Below are 20,227 nucleotides of genomic sequence, written 5' to 3'. Positions count from 1 at the left end.
GCTACTGAGTAAAGGGTCTGAATACTTATGTACATTTCAGTTTGAAATGTGTTATACATTTGCCAAAAAAATAAAACCAGTTTTTTTTTCATCAGGTTAGCACTTGATGTTACTCTTCAATAACACAGACCCCAAAACAGATCAAGGGAGAATAATCGGTTTATTCAAAGAGGACATATCATAGATTTTATGCTGAGAGGTAGATGTTCATTCTCCCCTCTCCTCAGTGATTCTCTCCACAGAACAAATAGACATGATGTAGTTTTATAACCCAACCCTAGCCTGTGGTTGACCAATTAGAATTCCTTGCAAAAAAACTGGGCCAATGGCCAAATAAGTATCCTGTTTCAGGCTCAATGCCTAGACAAATTCCTTACATGTCTCTGACCCATTCATCATTACTTCCCTATTACAGAAAAACACTATTTCCATTGATCGTTAATTCCCTCTTGACCGTTAGTCCTCTGCGTTGTGTATTATCTTAAAATATTCTTATGGTGTATTGTGAGTAGATTGATTAGGGGTAAAAAAAGATATATTCAACATTTTTTAGAATAGGGCTTTAACGTAAGTATCTGTTTTACAGTTTAGAAACACCTTATGTATCTATTCCCCCCAAGTAAAGAATTTATAAGTATTTGGACAACTTCGGCAATCAAACAGGCAAAAGGTCAGTAGAGAGAAAAACTGGAGTCGCAATTCAAAGGTTTAGACACAAGATTTATGTGCCAGGGTCTATAGACCACCAGGGATTACAAAGGAAAAACCAGCCACGTCACGGATACCGACGTCTTGCTCCTGCACTTTGTTTTCCAAGATGGCGCAGCAGTAAGAGGTGTTTGTTTTCGTCCCATGTAAATATGATCTTTTTCGTTTTTTTGGTATATATTTCATTATATTTCAATATCTTTTTTCCATTTTCAAATTAAATATACCTTCTTGCAACCCGCCTCACCCAATGTGGTATGGATCTGCTATTTTTTTAACCTTATATCTGGAACTTATATCTGGCACGATATCAGCCCTGAGCATATCGGTCTGCTTTTTCCCCCCACTACATCACCGGATTCCTGTCGCAAGCTCTGGACCATTACACCGGATCTTCGCAGTTAGCTAGTTGCTATTGTGGCTAATGCCCTTGTCCAGAAGCATGCACCAGTTAGCCTCGAGCTTGCCTCGAGCTAGGCCCCTCTCCTGATAGCAAACGAAGTACACCAGCTACAATACCTCTCTTGCCAATTGGCCTGGACCCTTTGTCGACACGGAGCCCCACCGATCCATCACTACTGGTCTGACGTAATTCGACCGATGTGCTCTCAACCGGTCTCTGCGTCGTGGATGTTAGTGATGATCTTTCTGCTGCCCTGGCCTGCTAGCTTCCTGAACGCCGTGTCTCCCGCTCGCCTAGTGGAATAATCGACTACTGAACGGCTCCCAGTTTCATCTATTGCTGGTCATTGGACCCTATGATCACTCGACTACACAGCTGATGCCTGCTGGACTGTTCATTTACACGGTACTTCATTTTGTTTAGCTGTCGGCCCCAGCCTCGAACTCAGGCCCTGTGTATAGCTAACTGACCCTCTCTGCCCATTCATAGCCATTTACCCATTGTTGTTGTCCTAGCTGTTGTTGTCTCAACTGTTGTTGTCTTAACTCTCCCAATCAACACCTGTGATTACTTTATGCCTTTCTCTAATATCAATATGCCTTGTGTACTGTTGTTTAGGGCAGCTCTCATTGTTTTATTTTACTGCAGCTCTCATTGTTTTATTTTACTGCAGAGCCCCTAGTGCTGCTCAATATGCCTCAGATAGCCCCCTTGTCCAACCCCCCACAAATGCGGAGACTGCACCTAGCTTAACTGGCGCCTCCAGAGATGCAACCTCTCTCATCGTCACTCAATGCCTAGGTTTACCCCCACTGTACTCGCACCCTACCATACCCTTGTCTGTACACTATGCCTCGAATCTATCCTACCACGCCCAGAAAACTGCTCCTTTTATTCTCTGTTCCCAAAACACTAGACAATCAAATCAAATCAAATGTATTTATACAGCCCTTTTTACATCAGCTGATATCTCAAAGTGCTGTACAGAAACCCAGCCTAAAACCCCAAACAGCTAGCAATGCAGGTGTAGAAGCACGGTGGCTAGGAAAAACTCCCTAGAAAGGCCAAAACCTAGGAAGAAACCTAGAGAGGAACCAGGCTATGAGGGGTGGCCAGTCCTCTTCTGGCTGGGCCGGGTGGAGATTATAACAGCACATGGCCTAGATGTTGAAATGTTCATAAATGACCAGCATGGTCAAATAATAATAATCATAGTAGTTGTCGAGGGTGCAACAAGTCAGTAACACAAGAGTAAGTGTCAGTTGGCTTTTTCATAGCCGATCTTTGAGAGTAACTCTACCGCTCCTGCTGTCTCTAGAGAGTTGAAAACAGCAGGTCTGGGACAGGTAGCACGTCCGGTGAATAGGTCAGGGTTCCAGCAGGTCTGGGACAGCAGGTCTGGGACAGGTAGCACGTCCGGTGAACAAGTCAGGGTTCCATAGCTGCAGGCAGAACAGTTGGAACTGGAGCAGCAGCACGACCAGGTGAACTGGGGACAGCAAGGAGTCATCAAGCAAGGTAGTCCTGAGGCATGGTCCTAGGGCTCAGGTCCTCCGAGAGAGGGAAAGAGAGAAAGAGAGAATTAGAGAGAGCATATTTAAATTCACACAGGACACCGGAAAAGACAAGAGAAATACTCCAGATGTGACAGACTGACCCTAGCCCCCCGACATAAACTACTGGAGCATAAATACTGGAGGCTGAGACAGGAGGGGTCAGGAGACAACCAGTTCTTATAGCCTTTGGCCGTACCCTCATCCTACTCCTCCTCTGTTCCTCTGGTGATGTCGAGGTTAACCCAGGCCCTGTGTGTCCCCAGGCACTCTCATGACTTCTGCAACTGTAAAAGTCTTGGTTCATCAGAAGCCTCCTCACTAAGTTTGCTTTATTCACTGCTTTAGCACACTCCGCCAACCCTGATGTCCTAAACATGTCTGAATCCTGGCTTAGGAAGTCCACCAAAATGTCTTACATTTCCATCCCCAATTGCAACATTTTCTGTCAAGACAGAACTGCTAAAGGGGGCGGAATTGCAATCTATCTTCTACTTTTAAAGATCCATCTCTCCAGAAATAAGTCCCTCACTGTTGCCGCTTGTTATAGACCCTCCTCAGCTCACAGCTGTGCCCTGGACACCATATGTGAAATGATTGCCCCCCATCTATCGTCAGAGTTTGTACTGCTAGGTGACCTACAATCTAAACTAGATGCCCTTAATCTCACACAAATTATCAAGGAAGCTACCAGGTACAACCCCAAATCCGTAAACATGGGCACCCTCATAGATATCATCCTGACCAACTTGCCCTCTAAATACACCTCTGCTGTTTTCAACCAGGATCTCAGCAATCACTGCCTCATTGCATGAGTCCGTTATGGGTCCGCTGTCAAACGACCACCCCTCATCACTGTCAAACTATCCCTAAAACAATTCTGCAAGCAGGCCTTTCTAATCGACCTGGCCCCGGTATCCTGGAAGGATATTGACCTCATCCCGTCGGTAGAGGATGCCTGGTTGTTCTTTAAAAGTGCTTTCTTCACAATCTTAAATAAGCATGCCCCTTTCAAAAACTGTAGAGCTAATAACAGATATAGTTCTTGGTTCACTCCAGACTTTGACTGCCCTTGACCAGCACAAAAAACATCCTGTGGCGTACTGCACTAGCTCCGAATAGTCCCCGTGTTATGCAACTTTTCAGGGAAGTCAGGAACCAATACACATAGTCAGTTAGGAAAGCAAAGGCTAGCTTTTTCAAACAGAAATTTGCATCCTGCAGCAGTAATTCCAAAAAGTTTTGGGACACAGTAAAGTCCATGGAGAATAAGAGCACCTCCTCCCAGCTGCCCACTGCACTGAGACTAGGAAACACTGTCACCACTGATAAATCCATGATAATCAAGATTTTCAATGAGCATTGCTCTACAGCTGGCCATTCTTTCCACCTGGCTACCTCTACTCCGGTCAACAGCTCTGCACCCCCGCCAGCAACTGCACCCCCCCGCTTCTTCTTCACCAAAATCCAGACAGCTGATGTCCTGAAAGAGCTGCAAACTCAGGATCCCAAAAAATAAGCTGGGATAGACAATCTGGACCCCCTCTTCCTAAAATTAGCCGCCGCCATTGTTGCAACCCCTATTACTAGTCTGTTCAACCTCTCTTTCGTATCGTCTGAGATTCCTAAAGATTGAAAAGCGGCCACGGTCATCCCCCTCTTCAAAGGGGGAGACACTTTTGACCAAAACTTTTACAGACTTAAATCCATCCTGCCCTGACTTTCTAAAGTCTTCGAAAGCCAAGTGAACAAACAGATCACCGACCATTTCGAATCCCACTTTACCTTCTCCGCTATTAAGTTGTATTAATATACAACTGAGCAAGAGGACAAGTACATTAGAGTGTCTAGTTTGAGAAACAGACGCCTCACAAGTCATCAATTGTCAGCTTCATTAAATAGTACCCGCAAAACACAAGTCTCAACGTCAACAGTGAAGAGGCAACTCCGAGATGCTGGGCTTCTAGGCAGAGTTGCAAAGAAAAAGTCATATCTCAGACTGGCCAATTAAAATAAAAGATTAAGATGGGCAAAGAACACAGAAACTGGACAGAGGAACTTTCCAGCTACAATAGTCATTTACAACATTAACAATGTCTACAATGTATTTCTGATCAATATTATGTTATTTTAATGGACAAGAAATATGTTTTTCTTTCAAAAACAAGTACATTTCTAAGTATCCCCAAACTTTTGAACGGTAGTATATATATATATATATATATAGGACAAAACACACATCACGGCAAGACAGACAACACAACACCAAATAAAGAGAGACCTAAGATGACAACACAGCATGGTAGCAACACAAAATGACAACAACATGGTAGAAACACAACATGGCAGCAGCACAACACTGTAGCAGCGCAAAACATGGTACAAACATTATTGGGCACAGACAACAGCACAAAGGGCAAGAAGGTAGAGACAACAATATATCACGCAAAGCAGCCACAACTGTCAGTAAGAGTGTCCATGATTGAGTCTTTGAATGAAGAGATTAAGATAAAACTGTTCAGTTTGAATGTTTCTTGCAGCTCGACCCAGGGATGTGTGTGCTTTGGGGACAACTGGAGGCATCCTGTCCGGCTGTGTCACCACCTGGTACAGCAACTGCACCGCCCACAACCACAGGGCTCTCCAGAGGGTGGTACGGTCTGCCCAATGCATCACCGGGGGCAGACTGCCTGCACTCCAGGACACCTACAGTACCCGATGTCACAGGAAGGCCAAAAAGATCGTCAAGGATATCAACCACCCGAGCTACGGCCTTTTCACCCCGCTATCATCCAGAAGGGAAGGTCAGTACAGGTGCATCAATGCAGACATTGCTTTTCCTATTATTTATATATTTCTTTATTCCCTTCATTTACTTTTGATTTGTGTGTATTGTTGTGAATTGCTAGATACTACTGCGCTGTTGGAGCTAGGAACAAAGAATTTCACTAAACCCGCAAAAACATCTGCTAAATATGTGTATGTGACCAATAACATTTGATTTTGATTTGATTTTGTAGTGTATAATTCAGATCAGATGGACATTTTTAAAGTCTATGTTCCTATGGAATGAGACAATTTTGATTGCATTTGCTATAAGCGTACACCATGAACTTATGCTATCTCATCAACTTCCCTACTGTCAACTTTCCTAAACAGTTGCCAGCTGACATGTGTCGTGCCATCATGTGTCCTGAGGTTGTGGATTATGTTCCAAACTAAGCACTGACATCACCCAAACCAGTTAGTCTGCACAGTTATCCTATTTCCCATGTAAAATAGCCTTTGATGGACCAAAACATCACCCATGCTATATTTTCCCCATTAAAATGCTTAGTTGATTAAATGTACCATATCTGTCATCTCTAACTATCAGTAAGGCTGAAGGACAGGCTAGGTGGGCACAGCACCATCCAATCCTGTCATTCATTATATCATCCTTTCACCAATGATTTGTTTAACCAACCGTTTGTTCATTTCTGTGCTCACTTGTGTATGTTTTGTTGGTGGTGTGTGTGTGTGTGTGTGCGTGTGTGTGTGTGTGCAGAGAGACGCTGGGGAGGAGAGTATCTGTTTGCCACTTAGGGATAAATAGAGAGGCAGAGCTCAGAGTTTGTCAGAAGGCGGACCTGACAGGGTCACACACAGGACCAAGCAGGAGAAGGACCTCAGCATTTTTACCTTTTATTACAAATGGAGGAAAACAAAGATGTTCAATACTGTTTTCAAGACAGAAACTCTTCTTGCAGAAAGGCTTTGCTATCGACATCTATCTACATTACACTGTACATCTTCTTGTCATTGATTTCAGCAGTTACAGTATTTTTGAACATACTGGTGATCATCTCCATCTCTCACTTCAAGCAGCTCCACACTCCAACCAACCTGCTCATCCTCTCTCTGGCTGTGTCAGATCTGCTGGTGGGACTGATTGTGATACCAGTAACGACTGTAGCAAAAATGGAACGTTGCTGGGGGTTTGGGAAATATTTCTGTGTGTTTCAATTCTACATCTCTTTTTATGTACTTCTTTATCTCTGGGTAATTTGGTCTTGATATCTATTGACCGCTATGTTGCTGTGTCTGATCCCTTATTGTACCACTCTAAAATAACAACAACAAGAATGATGTGTTGCATATCCATTACCTGGTGTTGTTGTATCATATACCGTGCTGCTATTATAAAACACTTTCTATATTTACAGGTACCTGGTAGGTGTTTGAAAGAATGTTTCATTGTTGAAGGAATAACCTGGGGTAATATCATTGACCTTGTAATTACAATGGCTGTCCCATGCTCTATTATTATAACACTTTATATGAAAATCTTTGTGGTGGCCAGATCACAGGCCAGAAAGGTATTTTCAAAAGAGGCTGCCAGTGTGTCTGGTGTTAAAACTCTACAGGCTAAAAAGTCTGAAAAAAAAGCTGCAAAAACTCTTTCAATTGTTGTTATCAACTATTTCATTTGTTGGATTCCATTTCTATTTATTTTCTTCACGTTTTCTATTTTAGTTGACAATTTCGTATCATTTTTCATCAGTTTTCTGCCACTTGTTAATTCCTTAATAAATCCAATAATTTATGCTTTCTTTTATCCATGGTTCAAAGTGACAGCTAAACTTATTTTAACTTTGAAGATAAGACGTTTATAGATCCTATAATTTTATTCCCTAGGTTGGCAAACATAGGTTTGATATCATTTTGTTCTACAATTCTTATAATTATTTATTTCATGTAACAATACACTGACATTGCTTATCTCAGTGTTGTCATCATAGATACATGTGGTGTTGATTCAGAATGATTTTGTCTGGGTTGGATTGGAATAACTTAGAGAAGGCATAAGATTGTTTTATAAAGGACATTGTAGTCATTGTGGATTGTGTACTCCAAATACCTAAGGCTGTGGTTGTTCTGTGTTACTTAATGATAAATTGTAAGTATTATAATAGTACATTCTGAGGACGTCATGAGTCGTTCTATATGTGGTTTAACATCTCCCTCTAGTGGCAAAATGTTTACCCAACGTCTTCATCAAGTGTAGTAAAGCTGAAATGTACAATACTGCATGATATCAGATAACATCCAAGTCTATCTCAATGGTGTATTGTGTAAGTAGATGAAGGTAAATGTAAGAATATGCAATTATGGGTAACACTTTATAATAACATTCAGTAATAAACCATTTGTAAGGCATTTACAGTTTGCTCACCATTTCATATTAAGGCCACATTTGTGAAATGTTATTCAGCTAGGTATTCTGACATTTATAAATAACTGCTACAGTATATACATTAATTATTCAACACAACAGAGCAGGAGACCACAGTAGACACTTCAACCTCAACATACTGGGTATGAACACTACCACTACTCTCACTACATCAATGCTGCCAGGTCAGGGGTCACGCCAGAGCAGCCCTCTCAGACGCTGTTTAGTGTGAATTAATATAGAGATTGGGTAACACACTAAATAGTTTATCATGGATTAGTAAATAGTTCATCCATAATTTGTCATTACTCCCATATTTATTTTAGTAAGCTAGTTATTCATACATTTACAAACAACTGGTATAGTCTGCAATAATGATTCAGAAGATTACTCATGAGATGTTTAATAAATATTCTTATAAACCATTTACTGATCATTAGTAAAGTAGTTTTGCAGTCCCTAATATAAAGTGAGGACTATTCATACTTTCTTAATACTTCATAAATGTTTCGAACAGTGACCAGTGTAATTTATCACAAAAAGATGGACATTCTATTGGTAGATATTCCAGCAGTACCTGATGCTCCTTAAGGTCTCAAAATGACCTAGAACATATCAATGGTTAAACAATAAGCACACAACACAGAGGATGTTAAAGGAAATATATTGAACATTTTATTCCAAAACAGTCACACTTGTAGTAGTGTGCTGAAGGAAGTAACGTGTTTTGTCTGTAAATGATAACATTCTTGTTTCCAGGCACTGACTGATTGCAGTCACTCGTTAGAAATCAAATCAAATTGTATTTATCAAAAACGTGTTTAGCAGATGTTATTGCGAGTATAGCGAAATATTTATGCATCTAGTTCCGACAGTGCAGCAATATCTAACAAGTAATATCTAACAATTCCACAACAAATACCTAATACACACAAATCTAAGTAAAGGAATGAACATAATAATATATGGATGAGCAATGTCAAAGCGGCATAGACTAAGAGCAGTTCATTGACTGCTTACTGGGTAAGGGAACCAATATCTAAATACATAACTTAATTGAGCATTACATTTAAAGGGTTGCTACCTTTAATACACTACAAAATCAAATCAAAATCACATTTTATATGTCACATACACATGTTTAGCAGATGTTATTGCAGGTGTAGTGAAATGCTTTTCTTCCTAGCTCCAACAGTGCAGTAGTATCTAACAATTCACAATAATACACACAAATCTAAAAGTAAAAGAATGGAATTAAAAATATATACATATTTTAGGACAAGCAATGTCTGAGTGGTATTGACAGAAAATACAGCAGAATACAGTATATACATATGACATGGGTAAAATAGCATATAAACAGTATTAAAGTGACTAGTGTTCCATTTAAAGTGACAGACCAGGGATTTGGGCGGCAGCTAGCCTAGTGGTTAGAGCGTTGGACTAGTAACCGAAAGGTTGCAAGATCAAGTCCCCAAGCTGACAAGGTAAAAACCTTTCGTTCTCTCCCTGAACAAGGCAGTTAACCCACTGTTCCTTGGCTGTCATTGAAAATAAGAATTTGTTGTTAACTGACTTGCCTAGTTAAATAAAGGTAGAAAAAAGTTTAATGTCTATGTACATAGGGCAGCATCCTCTAAGGTGCAGGGTAGAGTAACCGGGTGGTAGTCGGCCAGTGATGGCTATTTCACAGTCTGATGGATTTGAGATGTATTTCAGTCTCTCGCTCCCAGCATTGATGCACCTGTACTGACCTCGCCTTCTGGATCATAGCGGGGTGAACAGTCCGTGGACCCTGGTGGTTGATGGTCTTGATGATCTTTTTGGCCTTCCTGTGACATCGGGTACAGTAGATGTCCTGGAGGGCAGGCAGTGTGCCCCCAGTGATACGTTGGGAAGACTACGCCACCCTCTGGAGAGCCCTAAGTATTCAGACCCTTGACTCAGTAACTTGCTGAAGCACCTTTGCCAGTGATTACAGGGTATGACGATACAAGCTCAGCACACCTGTATTTGGGGAGTTTCTCCCTCAGATCCATTTGCTTGGCTAGTTATAGACTAATGCTAGCTGACTAACATTGAACCTGGTTAATTAGCTACCTGCAGATTCATGCAGGATAGTAATGTCATGATTTTGGATTATGGTTCATTGTTAGCTGTTTTAATAAAAGACTCCACTATGCAAGTAACCATTTCAGGTGAGTTTGTAAATTCAGTCTGGCCATCTACTCCGATTTCAGAGCACTCTTGTCTGAGTGTGCCAGTGCGCAGAATAACTAATGAATTCAACAACCGTTGAATATGGCCGGTGTCAGTAAACGTCCGCAAAAAAAGCATAATTGAATTGTTGCCAGCAGCACAGTTACAGTCACCAACGCTCTGGATAACATGTAAACAGCTGTCAGAGTTTGGGTGGGGGCTAAAGATTAGAGGGTGTGAACAATGCTGAATGGGAGTCGACAAAGAACAGCTCTCCAGTAGGTCCCAAATATTCTTCTCAAAAGTGAGATTACAAGTATATCAAATTTCAAAGCAGAATTTCTTTCTCATTGTTCCTCAAATGCAATGCATGATATACCATTTTGTAGCTTTGTGTCTCTGCTTTTATCCAATGTAAAAAACTAAATTTCAAATTTTGCTACGTAAGACCGAATCAAGGCGGTTCGTCACATATGTCGGTCCAGAATCAACACTGATATATGATGACCCTGGATCGACACAGATATATGAAGATCCAGGATCAAAACAGATATGATATGATCCAGTGTCAATACAACTAAATAATGATCAAGGATCGACACAGATATAATATGATCCAGGATCCATATAGACACATCTTACATGCTAAATGCTTGTTTCACAAACGCAGCACTAATTTCACGACTTGAATCAGACAGATTTGACTGTTATCGCCAAGTTCTCTGCAGAGAAGGCTTATCTGGATCTCGTTATTACTGGGAGATGGACTGGGATGGTGGTTGGCCTGCCATTGGTGTGGTGTACAAAGGAATGATGGGAAAGGCATGTATTGGACTCACCAGCAATTCCTGGTGTATGTATGGCTCTGAGAGCGTTTATGACTTTTACAATGCTGGAGTCCATAGTAGGTCCATCCTTGGCCCTGTATCTAACAGAGTTGGAGTGTATCTGGACTGGCCAGCTGGTACTTTGTCCTTCTATAGTGTGTCCTCCTCTGGTACGCTGACATACCTTTACACATTCTACACCACATTCACTGAACCCCTCCATCCTGGATTTGGGTTTCTTTTGTTGAAAACCTCATCAGTGACCCTGTATCAGATCAATGACCAATACATTCAAAGGTGAGTCATAGTTGACAAAGGGTAAATCCTTGAAGTCGGAAGTTAACCTTAGCCAAATACATTTCAACTCAGTTTTTCACAATTCCTGACATTTAATCCTAGTAAAAATTCCCTGTCATATGTCAGCTAGGATCATCACTTTATTTTAAGAATGTGAAATGTCAGAATAATAGTAGAGAGAATGATTTATTTCAGCTTTTAATTCTTTCATCACATTCCCAGTGGGTCTGAAGTTTACATACACTCAATTAGTATTTGGTAGCATTGCCTTTGAATTATTTAACTTGGGTCAAATGTTTTGGGTAGCCTTCCACAAGCTTCCCACAATAAGTTGGGTGAATTTTGGTCCATTCCTTCTGACAGAACTGGTGTAACTGAGTCAAGTTTGTAGGCCTCCTTGCTCGCACACACTTTTTCAGTTCTGCCCACAAATTTTCTATGGGATTGAGGTCAGGGCTTTGTGACGGCCACTCCAATACCATGACTTTGTTGTCCTTAAGCCATTTTGCCACAACTTTGGAAGTATGCTTGGGGTCATTTTCCATTTAGAAGACTCATTTGGAACCAAGCTTTAACTTCCTGACTGATGTCTTGAGATGTTGTTTCAATATATCCACATAATTTTCCATCCTCATGACGCCATCTATTTTGTGAAGTGCACCAGTCCCTCCTGCAGCAAAGGTCCCCCACAACATGATCCTGCCACCCCTGTGCTTCATGGTTGGGATGGTGTTCTTCGGCTTGCAAGCCTCCCCCTTTTTCCTCCAAACATAACGATGGTCATTATGGCCAAACAGTTCTATTTTTATTTCATCAGACCAGAGGACATTTCTCCAAAAAGTACGATCTTTGTCCCCATGTGAAGTTGCAAACCATAGTCTGGCTTTTTTATGGCTGAGCAGCCTTTCAGGTTATGTCAATATAGGACTGTGGATATAGATGCTTTTGTACCTGTTTCCTAAAACATCTTCACAAGGTCCTTTGCTGTTGTTCTGGGATGATTTGCATTTTTCTCACCAAAGTACATTGATCTCTAGGAGACAGAACGCGTCTCCTTCCTGAGCGGTATTATGGCTGCGTGGTCCCATGGTTTTTAGACTTGCGTACTATTGTTTGTACAGCTGAACGTGGTACCTTCAGGAGTTTGGAAATTGCTCCCAAGGATGAACTAGACTTGTGGAGGTCTACAATTTTTCTGAGGTCTTGGCTGATTTTCTTTTGATTTTCCCATGATGTCAAGCAAAGAGGCACAGTTTGAAGGTAGACCTTGAAATACATCCACAGGTACACCTCCAATTGACTCAAATGATGTCAATTCGCCTATCAGAAGCTTCTAAAGCCATGACATCATTTCTTGGAATTTTCCTTAGCTGTTTATAGGCAGTCAATTTTGTGTATGTAAACTTCTGGCCCACTGGAATTGTGATACAGTGAAATAATCTATCTGTTAACTGTTGTTGGAAAAATTACTTGTGTCATGCACAAAGTAGATGTCCTAACTGACTTGCCAAAACTATAGTTTGTTAACAAGAAACTTGTGGAGTGGTTGAAAAATGAGTTTTAATGACTCCAACCTAACTGTATGTAAACTTCCGACTTCAACTGTAAGTGTGTGTGTGAAGCAACAATCTATCTTCAATATTAAAGCTGATCCACCCCTGATTATTATCAATGACTTATCAACAGCTGTAACAAGTTGTCCACTGCAGGAAACCCTCACTGGTACCCTAATTTATAGAAAGATCCATGTATGCTATACAGTATAAAGTTGTAGTTGTTTAATCACGGTCAATCTGTCTGCTATCCCAACACCAGAGACCATGGTGGAGAGAGTTGGATCAAGCCTGGACCTGAGAAAAGTGAGTGTTAAATGATTTACTTGTTTTCCAATCAAAATATGATTACAGCTTATACTTGAGTCCCAGGCAAGGAACACAATAATTATGTATTTGTGACCCGTTTCAGGAAACTAGGCATATGTCGCAAGTCACGACTTCACAGGAGAGCCTTCTATCAAAATGCATTTTTGGGGCAGAAATGCCATATGGAACATGTGAACTTTCATGTGCCTTAATAACTTGTATGCCATCTGTAAATATGAATAAGACTGTTAAATTACGAGCCTTGTTGGTTAAGCTACAGAAAAAGTCAGAAACCTTCCCACTAGCCATAATTGGCTGAGATAATGAGTGGGCTGGACATGCAAAGAGAGGAGTTCGGATTGGTTTGCCATAGAAGGCTTCTGTCTATTTGACCTGGTCAGTCTGTTGGTAATCCTGTTGAATGCTGCTTTTTTAAAAATGTATTGTTTAGTAGAGTTGCTCTCCACTTTCTGGAGGATCGAGTTTTGAAATCTGTGGAATTAGAGTATGATAGCTAAAGAGATGGAAGAAACACCTGTCTCCGGATTACATCTTCAAACTAAGGGCAACCGTGGCATGGCATCTGTGAAAGGGAGACGCGTCCATCATGCATGATGATGTATACGGGTAGGATAGTCTAGCTAACTACATTTTCAGATATTTCTAATTTTGACAAAGGGGTTTCATTTCAAGCTAAAGTGTACTGTTAGCTAGCTAGTTAACGTTAGCTGGCTGGCTCCCTAGCTAAAGTTACGTGTATGACGTTATTATTCGTATCCCAGAACCGTTTGCTTTGCTAGTTAGAGCCTAATGTTAGCTAGCTAACATTGAACCTGGTTGCTTAGCTCCCAGCAGATTCATGCAGGGTAGTAACGACATGATTTGGCACTATGTTCATTGTTGTTAAAAATATATATATTTCATGGAACAGCAGTTTTTACTGCTATTAGCCAATAGTCAGTTTTACGAGGGTATGTTTGGCGGCCTGAGTGAAGGAGGCTTTGTTGCGAAATAGGAAGCCGATTCTAGATTTCATTTTGGATTGGAGATGTTTAATATGAGTCTAGAAGGAGAGTTTACAGTCTAGCCAGACACCTAGGTATTTGTAGTTGTCCACATATTCTAAGTTAGAACGGTCCAGAGTAGTGATGCTGGACGGGCGGGCAGGTGTGGGCAGCGAACGTTTGAAAAGCATGCATTTAGTTTTACTTGCGTTTAAGAGTAGTTGGAGACCACGGACGGAGTGTTGTATGGCATTGAAGCTCGTTTGGAGGTTAGTTAACAGTGTCCAAGGAAGGGCTAGATGTATACAGAATGGTGTCGTCTGCGTAGAGGTGGATCAGGGAATCCAGAGCGACATTGTTGATATATGCAGAGAAAAGAGTCGGTCCGAGAATTGAACCCGGTGGTACCCCCATAGACTGCCAGAGGTCCGGACAACAGGCCCTCCGATTTGACACACTGAACTATGTCTGAGAAGTAGTTGGTGAACCAGGCGAGGCAGTCATTTGAGAAACCAAGGCTATTGAGTCTGCCGATAAGAATACAGTGATTGACAGAGTCGAAAGCCTTGGCCAGGTCGATGAAGACGGCTGCACAGTACTGTCTTTTATTGATGGCGGTTATGATATCGTTTAGTACCTTGAGCGTGGCCGAGGTGCACCCTTGACCATTTCGGAAACCGGATTGCACAGCGGAGAAGGTACGGGTATGGTGGGATTCGAAATGATCAGTGATCTGTTTATTGACTTGGCTTTCGAAGACTTTAGAAAGGCAGAGCAGGATGGATATCGATCTATAACAGTTTGGGTCTAGAGTGTCACCCCCTTTGAAGAGGGGGATGACCGCGGCAGCTTTCCCAATCTTTAGGGATCTCGGACGATACGAGAGGTTGAACAGACTGGTAATAGGGGTTGCAACAATGGCGGCGGATAATTTTAGAAAGAGGGTCCAGATTGTGTAGCCTAGCTGATTTGTACCGGTCCAGGTTTTGCAGGTCTTTCATAACATCTGCTATCTGGATTTGGGTGAAGGAGAAGCTGTGGAGGCTTGGGCAAGTAGCTGTGGGGGGTGCGGAGCTGTTGGCCGGGGTTAGGGTAGCCAGGAGGAAAGCATGGCCAGCCGTAGAGAAATGCTTATTGAAATTCTCGATTATCGTGGATTTATCGGTGGTGACAGTGTTACCTAGCCTCAGTGCAATGGGCAGCTGGGAGGAGGTGCTCTTATTCTCCATGGACTTTACAGTGTCCCAGAACTTTTTGGAGTTAGAGCTACAGGATGCAAATTTCTGTTTGAAAAAGGTAGTCTTTGCTTTCCTGACTGTGTATTGGTTCCTGACTTCCCTGAAAAGTTGCATATCGCGGGGACTATTCGATGCTAGTGCAGTCCGCCACAGGATGTTTTTGTGCTGGTCGAGGGCAGTCAGGTCTGGAGTGAACCAATGGCTATATCTGTTCTTAGTTCTACATTTTTTGAAAGGGGCATGCTTATTTAAGATGGTGAGGAAATTACTTTTAAAGAACAACCAGGCATCCTCGACTGACAGGATGAGGTCAATATCCTTCCAGGATACCCGGGCCAGGTTGATTAGAAAGGCCTGCTCGCTGAAGTGTTTTAGGGAGCGTTTGACAGTGATGAGGGGTGGTCGTTTGACCGCGGACCCATAGCGGATGCAGGCAATGAGGCAGTGATCGTTGAGATCCTGGTTGAAAACAGCAGAGGTGTATTTGGAGGGCAAGTTGGTCAGGATAATATCTATGAGGGTGCCCATGTTTACGGATTTAGGGTTGTACCTGGTGGGTAACTAGTTAACGAGCCAGCCAGATAATGTTAGCTAACGTTAACTAACGTTATGTGACGTGGTTGATCTTACACGTTGTTTACCTAGCTATCTAGCTACATGTCTTAAGCTAAAGTGTACAACACCCATTGAATATGGCCAGTGTCAGTAAATGTCGACAAAAAGTCAGCAGAGCTGGTAAGGCTGTTTTCATGAGATAAACAACAGAGGTAAACAAATCGGCCAGAGTGTCAGGTGTGCTCTGAACACTCCAAGAGCGAAACGAGATGGGTGGGGCTAAAGCTTAAGTGGGTGTGAACGATGCTATTCACTAAATACCAAAACATTCAAAGGCAATTTTCTCAAAAGTGAGTTTACAAGTTGATCAACTTTCAAAGCAGAATTATGTTCCCATTGTTCCTCAAAATGCAGTGTATGATATACCATTTTGTAGCTCTGAGTCTCTACTTTTATCCAGTGTAAAAACACAATTTAAAATTGAGAATGAATAACACCAAATCTAGGTGGTGAGTCACATTTGGTCAAAACAAGCTTAAGCTTTCATTTTAGAAACTAGGGAACCAGAAATCAGGCCCCTAACGTCTACAAAACATGGACCAGAGCGATGTTGTTTCCTGCTTCCACAAACATGAATTAATAGAACAATGTAATTGTATCCTTAATACTTTTCACGTCAGATTATGGTAATGAGTGTATAAATCATGTATGACTTCAATATCCACACAACATTCTAAGCCTGTTGCTCACTTATATTCCTTTTTATTACAAGTCTAAGTCAAACGATTAAAACAATTCATCGAGTTAATGGCATTAGTTCAATTTTAGAATTTGTTCAAATTTGTCCCTAAATAAAACATTGTCCATTTTTAAAAAGCAGTGCATTGAGTTATAAGCATGCAATGCTTTGATTGTAAGGGAAAAAACACAAAATAATCTGTATCAGAATGTTTTTTCACCATAAACAACACCAAGTCTCTGTAACATACAGTTCTTTAAGTAGCCCTGCTTATCAATGTTCTTGAAGTTTGACACTTGCGCGTACACACACACACACTTCAGGAGTTTTATGAGTGTTCTCCCAATTTCTGATTGGAGGGTTGAAAATGGAACGGAGTCAAACGTGGTTTCCATATGCTTGAAGTGTTTAATATCGTTCCATTTATTTCATTCCAGCCATTACAATGAGCCCGTCCTCCTATATCTCCTCCCACCAGCCTCCACTGATATCTAAAAAAAAACCAGCATGACATTACATTTCACAACACATTAACTGTGTGCCATCAGGCTACTACTCCACTACCACATATCTACAACACAAAATCCATGTATGTGAGTGTATGGTCTGTATGTTATCATGTTTGTGTGTACAGTGCATTCGGAAAGTATTCAGACCTCTTTACTACTTCCACATTTTGTTACATTACAGCCTTATTCTAAAATGGATTAAATTACTTTTTTCAATCTACACACAATACTCTATAACGACAAACTGAAAACAGGTTTTTAGAAATGTTAGCAAAATTAGAAAATGAATACCTTATTTACGTAAGTATTCAGACCTTTTGCTATGAGACTCGTAATTGAGCTCATGTACATCCTGTTTTCGTTGATCATCTTTGAGATGTTTCTACAACTTAATTGGAGTCCACCTGTGATAAACTCAATTGATTGGACATGATTTTGAAAAGGCACACACCTGTCTATATAAGGTCCCACAGTTGACAGTACATGTCAGAGCAAAAACCAAGCTATGAGGTTCGAAGTAATTGTCCATAGAGCTCCGAAACAGGATTGTGACTCTTCCTAGAGCTGGCCGCCCGGCCAAACTGAGCAATCGGGGGAGAAGTGCCTCGGTCAGGAAGTTGACCAAGAACCCAATGGTCACTATGACAGAGCTTGAGAGGCCCTCTGTGGGCATGGAATAACCTTCAAGAAGGACAACCTTCTCTGCAGCACTCCACTAATCAGCCACTCCTCAGTAAAAGGCACCTGACAGCCCGCTTGGAGTTTGCCAAAAGGCACCTAAAGGACTCTCAGACCATGAGAAACAAGATTCTCTGGTCTGATGAAACCAAGCTTGAACTCTTTGGTCTGGAGGAAACCAGGCACAGCTCATTACCTGGTCAATACCATCCCTACGGTGAAGCATGGTGGTGGCATGCTGCGGGGATGTTTTTCAGCAGCAGAGACTGGGAGACTAGTCAGGATCGAGGGGAAAGATGAACGGAGCAAAGTACAGAGATCCTTGATGAAAACCTGCTCCAGAGTGCTCAGGACCTCAGACTGGGGTGAAGGATCACCTTCCAATAGAACAACGACCCTAAACTATGAATCAACACATATGGAATCATGTAGGAAGCAAAAAAAGTGTTAAACAAATCAAAATATATTTCATATTTGAGATTCTTCAAATAGCCACCCTTTGCCATGATTACAGCTTTGCACACTCTTGGCATTCTCTCAACCAGCCCAACCAATGCCAAGAGTGTTCAAAGCTGTCATCAAGGCAAAGGGTGGCTATTTGAAGAATCTCAAACATAAAATACATTTGGATTTGTTTAACACTTTTTGGTTACTACATGATTCCATGTGTTATGTCATGGTTTTGATGTCTTCACTACTTTTCTACAATGTAGAAAATAGTAAAAAATAAAGAAAAAAGCCTTGAATGAGTAGGTGTTCAAACACTTTTGACCGGTAGTGTGTGTGTGTAACGGTCGTCGTGAGGAATGGACCAAGGTGCAGCGGAGATGTGTATACTCATCTTCTTTATTGAGTAAAAGGTGAAAACAAAAAGAACACGTATACAAACGTAAACGACCGACAAACAGTCTTGCAGGCTAAACATAGCAGTACAAAGAACAACCTCCGACAATTGCCCTAACCAACACATACCTATTTATAGGACCATCAATCAGAGGCAACGAGAACACCTGCCTCCAATTGAAGGTCCAACCCCCAATTAACTAAACATAGAAATAGACTAAACTAGGCAGAACATAGAAATACACTAACAATGTCAGTTCCCAAAAAAACCCCGGAATACATAAATCAAACACCCCTCTACATAGACACACACCCCGAACCACATAAAACAAACACCCCCCTGCCACGTCCTGACCAAACTACAATAACAAATAACCCCCTACTGGTCAGAACGTGACAGTGTGTGTGTATATATATATATATATATATTACTGCTCAAAAAAAATAAAGGGAACACTTAAACAACACATCCTAGATCTGAATGAAATAAATAATCTTATTAAATACTTTTTTCTTTACATAGTTGAATGTGCTGACAACAAAATCACACAAAAATAATCAATGGAAATCCAATTTATCAACCCATGAAGGTCTGGATTTGGAGTCACACAAAATTAAAGTGGAAAACCACACTACAGGCTGATCCAACTTTGATGTAATGTCCTTAAAACAAGTCAAAATGAGGCTCAGTAGTGTGTGTGTGGCCTCCACGTGCCTGTATGACCTCCCTACAATGCCTGGGCATGCTCCTGATGAGGTGGCGGATGGTCTCCTGAGGGATCTCCTCCCAGACCTGGACTAAAGCATCCGCCAACTCCTGGACAGTCTGTGATGTCCCAGATGTGCTCAATTGGATTCAGGTCTGGGGAACGGGCGGGCCAGTCCATAGCATCAATGCCTTCCTCTTGCAGGAACTGCTGACACACTCCAGCCACATGAGGTCTAGCATTGTCTTGCATTAGGAGAAACCCAGGGCCAACCGCACCAGCATATGGTCTCACAAGGGGTCTGAGGATCTCATCTCGGTACCTAATGGCAGTCAGGCTATCTAGGGCGAGCACATGGAGGGCTGTGCGGCCCCCCAAAGAAATGCCACCCCACACCATGACTGACCCACCGCCAAACCGGTCATGCTGGAGGATGTTGCAGGCAGCAGAACGTTCTCCACGGCGTCTACAGACTCTGTCACGTCTGTCACGTGCTCAGTGTGAACCTGCTTTCATCTGTGAAGAGCACAGGACGCCAGTGGCGAATTTGCCAATCTTGGTGTTCTCTGGCAAATGCCAAACGTCCTGCACGGTGTTGGGCTGTAAGCACAACCCCCACCTGTGGATGTTGGGCCCTCATAGCACCCTCATGGAGTCTGTTTCTGACCGTTTGAGCAGACACATGCACATTTGTGGCCTGCTGGAGGTCATTTTGCAGGGCTCTGGCAGTGCTTCTCCTGCTCCTCCTTGCACAAAGGTGGAGGTAGCTGTCCTGCTGCTGGGTTGTTGCCCTCCTACGGCCTCCTCCACGTCTCCTGATGTACTGGCCTGTCTCCTGGTAGCGCCTCCATGCTCTGGACACTACGCTGACAGACACAGCAAACCGTTCT

This window comes from Salmo salar, unplaced genomic scaffold (assembly GCF_905237065.1).
Source record: "Salmo salar unplaced genomic scaffold, Ssal_v3.1, whole genome shotgun sequence".
Taxonomy (NCBI): domain Eukaryota; kingdom Metazoa; phylum Chordata; class Actinopteri; order Salmoniformes; family Salmonidae; genus Salmo; species Salmo salar.
The sequence above is the reverse complement of the archived record's forward strand: the minus strand, read 5'-3'. Positions refer to the sequence as shown.